Source organism: Ascaphus truei, unplaced genomic scaffold, assembly GCF_040206685.1.
Source record: "Ascaphus truei isolate aAscTru1 unplaced genomic scaffold, aAscTru1.hap1 HAP1_SCAFFOLD_3536, whole genome shotgun sequence".
In the NCBI taxonomy this organism is placed as follows: Eukaryota; Metazoa; Chordata; class Amphibia; order Anura; family Ascaphidae; genus Ascaphus; species Ascaphus truei.
In genome coordinates, this window is record NW_027456548.1 from 10,260 (window position 1) to 17,016 (window position 6,757).

At 48.0% G+C, this 6,757-nt stretch overlaps 1 long non-coding RNA gene across 1 annotated transcript; it reads left to right on the plus strand.

Annotated features, from left to right (window-relative positions):
• The first annotated feature begins 251 nt into the window (after positions 1-251).
• Positions 252-6,685, plus strand: LOC142483674 (uncharacterized). Its single transcript, XR_012797413.1, has 3 exons — positions 252-331; positions 4,913-5,042; positions 5,749-6,685. It is a non-coding gene; the product is annotated as an uncharacterized LOC142483674 (long non-coding RNA).
• Positions 6,686-6,757: the final 72 nt, after the last annotated feature.

A 6,757-nucleotide genomic window follows, 5' to 3' on the forward strand; every position in this document is an offset into this window, starting at 1 on the left:
GGGAAAGAGAGAGTGGGGGGAGGGAGAGACACTGAGGGATAGAGAGACAATGGAGGGGGAGTGAGAAATACTGGGAGAGGGAAAGACTGGGAGAGAAGTGTGAGACTGTGGAAGAGGGGAGAGAAGTCCTGATGTGGTGGGAAGAGGGATTAATAATAAAGCATGAATGGGGACACTATTAGACAAATATCATAATATTTATTTTTAAGTGATGTAATTTGTTATAAATACTTTTTTTGTAGATGCGTGGCGGGGCGTTACAAAGCTGGTTTGTCCTCATTGGCTGAACCAGCTCACGTGCGCTGACATCATGTGATTTTGATTACATCAGGTAAGGGGGGCCCGAGAAATTTCATGGATGAAAAGGGGGGCTCGGCATAAAAAGTTTGCTCACCCTTGGCCTACCATGTACAACACCCAATTTCAATGTCAATTCCTAGCAGCACCCTCCTTCCACCTTTGGAGAGTTCGAGAGGATCCAAACCATCCCCATTCTTATTTTGATACATAAAGTAATCCTTCCAAGTTTGGTTGTTCTACGTGTGATAGTTTGGGGAAGGGGCATAATGAGACACAATTTCTTAATGCGTTTTCCGTATTAAAAATATGTAAACATCTCTGGTATCTCTCTCCCTGCTCATTCCCTCATCCCCCTCTCTCACCATCCCATCTCTATCTTCCTCTCTGCCCCCTATCCCTTCTCTCTCTCCCCCACCCCCTCTCTCTTTTCCCATACCTTCTCTCTCTCTCCACACCCCTCCCTCTCCCACCCCTTCTCTCTCCCCCATCCCTTCTCTCCCTATCCCCCATACCTTCTCTCTCTCTCAACTCATCCCCTCTCTCTGCCCTATTCCTTCTGTCTCTATCCGGCATCCCTTATCTCTCTCCCCATCCCTTCTCTCTCTCCCCTCTTCCCCTCTCTCTCCCCCATCCCTACTCTTTCTCCCACATACCTTCTCTCTCTTTCACTCCCCTCATCCCCACTATCTCCCCTCATCTCCTCTCTCTCCCCTCATCGCCTCTCTCTCCCCTCATTCCCTCTCTCCCCATCCCTTCTCTCTCCCACCCTTCTCTCTCTCCCCCTCATCCTCTCTCTTTCACCATCCCTTCTCTCTTTCTCACCTCTATCTCGCTCACCCCCATCCCTTTTCTCTCTCCCCCATCCCTTCTATCTGTCCCCCATCCCTTCTCTTGCTCTCCCCCATCCCTTCTCTCTCACCCCTCATCTCTTTCGCTCTCCTATTGTTGTGGCCCCTTTTATCCTCCTACATCCCCAAATTTTTTCGGGGATGTTTTCCGTATGTCACGCATTCAGCCGCATTCATGGCTAGAGAGCACTAATAGCGCTAAACAATGAAAATGCCGGCGGCACCTAAAGGGGCCGGAACATGCCGCATCTGCCCGCGGTTATAAAAAACGCGTTGAAACGGCTGCACGAGGCTAAAGGCGGCCGCCACTGTATATCCTCTCTGTCTCTCCCCATCCCTTCTCTCTCTCTACCCCATCCCTTCTCTCTCTCCCCCATCCCTTCTCTCTTTCTCTCCAGTTATTCTCTCTCCACCAACCCTTCTCTTTCTCTCTTCCCTCATTGCCTCTCTTTCGCTCTCCCCATCCTTTCTCTCTCTCTTCCCATCCCTTCTCTCTCCTTAACCCTCCTATCTGTCTCCCCATCCCCTCACGCACTCCCCATCACTTCTCTCTCCCCCTCTCTCCCCATCTTTTCTCTCTCTCTCCCCCTCTCTCCCATCCCCTTTCTCTCCTCTATATTTTCTCTCTCTCGCATCCCCTCTCTCATTTTCCCCATCCCTTCTCTCTCCCCCCTTATCTCCTTATCTCTCGTCTTCCCCTATCCCTTCTCTTCTCTCTATCCCATCCCTTCTCTCTCTCCCCAATCCCTTCTATCTTTCCCCCAGTCATTCTTCTCTCTCTCTCTCTCTCTCTCTCTCTCTCTCTCTCTCTTTCTCTCTCTAAAATCCATTCTTTTTCCCCATCCCTTCTCTCTTTCTCCCCAGTCCCTCTCTCTCTCCCCCATCCTTTCTCTCTCTCGCCATCACTTCTCTCACTCTCTCTCTCCCCTCGTCCCTTCTGTGTCTTCCCATCCCCTCTCTCTCTCCCCATCCCTCCTCTCTTTCCTCATCCCTGTAATGGACATGCTCGCTGGGACCGGACCATGCGCTGAGGTTGGGATGCATATACACCGACCTTAAACCACGGAGTCAGGTCCGGAGTGCGGATTCCGTGGTCAGATGTAGCCTGGTCAGGATTGGAGAAGGAAGAGTAATCTGTAGACAAGCCGGGGTCAGGATTGGAGATGGCAGGGTAAACAATATCAAGGCTGGGGTTCGGCAACAGGAAGTCAGGTGCATACGCTTCAGCTTAGAAGCTGCAGCGCGGGAGTGGCTTCTGCGAGAGAAGCAGGAGCGGCTCATGATGAAGGGGGAAAATGCAGACCGGCCTAGGAACACTGAAGGTTAGCACTAGGGATCCAGCGCTTCAGCACAGGAACCAGGAACCAGGCCTCTGCAAGGAGGATATGCAGCAGGCTACAGGATCCAGGACACAGGCCTCTGCAAGGATGATATGCAGCAGGCTACAGGAACCAGGCCCTCTGCAGCAGGCTACAGGACAAAGACGCTGCAAGGAGGATATGCAGCAGGCTACAGGAACAGGGCAAGGCTAAGGCAGGAGTGTTTGTGGAAAACACAGTTACATCCAAGTGAATCTTGGTTTATGCTCAGCATTGAGGGAAAGGGAGAGCACATTATAAGAAGGGCAGGTAGGACAGGACATGAAAGGACAGGGGTGTGAGGGCATTCCTCCAATGACGAAGCACAGAGACAGAGATGCAGTGATTGCAAGCACAGGTGATGCTGATTGCAGATACAAGGGGGAGTTGTCTAGGAACTGCAAGTTCTGTAACGAATGGGTTCCAGCCAAACCCAGGAGCAGATTCCTTACAATCCCTTCTCTTTCTCCCCCCATCACTTCTCCCTTCCCCGGCCTCTCTTTCGCTCCCCCCATCCCTTCTCTTTATCTTCCTCATTCCTTTTTTCCTTCTCCCTGTCCCTTCTCTCTCTATCTCCCCCTCCCTTCTCATCCCTTCTCTCTCACCCACTCTCTCCCCATATTTTTTCTCTCACCCTCTCTCTCCCCATCCCCTCTCGCTTTTTCTCCACCATCCCTTATCTCCCTCCCCATCCCTTCTCTCTCCCCCTACCTCTTTTCTCTGTCTACCCCATCCATTCTCTCTCTCTCCATCCCATCTATCTTCCCACAGTCATTAATATCTCTCCCCATCCCTTCTCTCTCTCCCTCCCATCCCTATCTCTCCCCCATCTCTTCTATGTCCCCCAAATCTTCTCTCTCGCCCTCACCAATCCCTTATCGCTCTCTTCCACCATTCCTTCTCTCTCCCCCCACCCCTTATCTCTCTCTACCCCATCCCTTCTCTCTCTACCCCATCCCTTCTCTCTCTACTCCATCCCTTCTATCTTCCCCCAGTCCTTCTTCTCTCTCCCACTGATCCCTTCTCTCTCCCTCCCCATCACTTCTCTATCTCCCCATCTCTTCTATGTCCCCCAATGCTTCTCCCTCTCCCCATCCCTTCTTCTCTCTCTCTCCGCCATCCTTTCTCTCTCTACCCCATCCCTTCTCTCTCTACTCCATCCCTTCTATCTTTCCCCCAGTCCTTCTTCTCTCTCCCACCGATCCCTTCTCTCTCCCTCCCCATCCCTTCTCTTTCTCCCCATCTCTTCTATGTCCCCCAATGCTTCTCTCTTTCTCCCCATCCCTTCGCTGTCTGCCCCATTTTGACAGTTCCGCTCAATTCCTAATTATGATGTTACCAATATTGTAAAAAGGTGAGGCTGACACGGAGGTGTGTTCAAAGGGTAGAAATCGTTTATTATGAGTGCAGAATTAATATGAGTAAAATAGCCAGCTCTGTCCTTTGCGTGCAGGAAAATTAATCAAGAGTACTCTTCTCTGATCAAGACAAAGGAATCTTATTCAGGGCTTATACCTTAGAAAAGCTGTCACACTAATCATTCTTACTACTTGCATTCTCTCTGCACATGCCCCATGCCGGCACCGAGATTATCTGCCATCTGAAAAGGGCTCACCCGGCGAGTTCTTTCTGTACAGGGAGATAGAGCCGCCTCTCTCTCTACGCAAATCTCGCCTGAAATTAATGTTTTTTAATTTACATTTTATTACTAGTGTAGATGAGCAGGGGTCTCCGGAGCAGAACCGCATTTATTTCAGGTGCGGGGACCCCCTGCTTCCCGAGATACAGACCCCGTTATGGGGTGCCGGTATCTCCTATGCATTTGATTCCCATGGTCACATGACGCGGGGCATTTCAGTGATTAGGAGATACCGGCACCCCATAACGGTGCCTGTATCTCAGGAAATAGGGGGTCCCCGAGGCGACTCGATTAAGGGCGGAAGAGGCTACTATGAATACTCGGCTTCTGCAGTATGCCAGGACCCTCCGTGTCAGCAATCAGGGGTTTCCAAAGAGTCAGAATCTACGCGTTTCGCTATGGCTGATGATTCCAGAAGAAGCCATAGAGAAACGCGTAGAATCTGACGCTTTGGGAACCACTGAGTGCTGAAACGGAGGGTCCTGGCATACTGCAGAAGTCGAGTATCCATAGTAGCCTCTTCCGCCCTTACCCGAGTCGTCACAGGAAGTGATGTTGACGTGACGTATGCGGAAGCGCATGGGGCAGCAGTAGCTGACGGCGTACACCCCATGTGTACCAGAGGTTCTCTCCAACGTATGATTACACATTTGAAAATGTGAGTGGATATTAATATGTTTTAATAGATGTAATAGACTTTATTTCTACATACTATAACATTGTGCGTTCTTTCTTTCTTATCCTTATCCCTGGGAGGGAGGTAATAGGTATTACCACACACGCAGCTTACCATTCAAGATACATCTATATACAGCCATCGGTCAGAGATTCCTTGCCAAGGGCTCCCATCAGAGAGAGATGAGACTCTGATATGCCTTCCATTTTCAGAAGAAATATGTGAGTGGGACTGACACATTATTGTTTTTGGATACACCTTGACTTTATTGTCTGCACCATTATATTTTTCTTACTTTTTCACATATCGCATCTGAAATCTGCAGCGCTCCCCTTATCTCGAAGACGACGCATCACTGTTGTTACAATGCCATTTATGATTGTGGGCGACTAGTTGATTACTAAACCCCCTGATATTATGACTCTTAATGCATGGGCAAAAAGACTGTCCTGATACCACTAAACACCCTGAAGCAGTAGTAAGGTATCTTAAAAGGTGTACAAAGGGGATGAATTTGCTTGGGGCTGATTTTATTTTTCTGTTAGACAGAGTCACTAAACATGCTCTGCATTGATTGGAAATTCCACATTCCATATCATCCTCAATCCTCAGGCCAAGTAGAAAGGACTAACCGCACAATAAAAGATAAGATTAGGAAAGATACCAGAGGGACTTTCCATAATTGGCCATATCACCTGCCCACTGTACTAGCAGAAATACGGATGACACCTAATAAGACCACGGGCTCTGCCCATTTGAAATACAGTACTAATGGGTAGGCCATTCCCTACCTCATGGACAAAGACTCATGGTGTACCAAAAACAAAGGGTGACCTGAATTGTATTATACAGGAACATGTAATACACCTTGTTGACAAGTTGAATGGCATCGATGGTGATGTATCTATGTTTCTTCCTTGTCTCAAGGGTATGCCAACACACCCTTTCAAATCAGGTGACACGGTCCTGGTCAATCAACTGTTCAAAAACAAGACGCTGGATCCTCCCTTCGGCAAACACACCACCATCATCATCGTCACCCATACTGCAATGTTGACAGAAGACAGCCCAACATGGATAGACGCAAGCCGTGTGAAGACCGCACAAATTGGTTCCCGTGGTCCACCCATTCTGGACCCGTCGGCAAGCTCCTAATACTTGCCATGTGGTTATCTATTATAATAGCTATAATCTGGGGACTAATTGCGGGACTAACTGCCTGTTATATGCAACACACGGAGACATAAACATATATAAATGTTACACCCACCAGTTGTATGTTCAATTGTAAAGAATATTCTTGGCGACACAAAAGGGAGAGATGCCAACCTTTGCGGTTCTCTCAGACTACCTATGTATTCATCTCTAATCGTCACACGAGATACCTAGTAAGAGATAGGTTTCTGCATGCCCGTGGTCTCTTGGAGGTTTCTCCCCAGGGAGTTTTTCCTCTCCTGAGTGGTGAGCAGAAGAATAAATGGGTTTGGTCAGATGGTTGTTCTTTTAGAACAAAAGGAGGGGGTTGAAGGGGTTAAAATGATATGTCAGCTCTACAAGTCTCAGGGATTGAAAGGGTTAATATAATCTTCTAGCTTTATCCTTCTTACTGTATATGAGGTGTTCCAGTACTGAGAGAATTAACTCGCTATGCTAGTTGTAATCTTTATTTACTTTTGTTGTTCTCAGTTTGTCTTTCATACAATAGCAAGAGCTGTAAAATGTCCCAAACCAGACAGCTGCATGCTCTTGATAAACATTCCCTGTATTTCTCTTTGTAATGTAGAAGTGGAAACTACCGGCCAAACACAAGCAAGATGTAATGATTTACTAATGCTTTGTCTAAAGACACAGATACATAACCTCTACAGAAACTAGTTATTTCTCACATTGTTAAACATGATATGTTATGTATTAACATGCACTTGGTTTTCTGTAT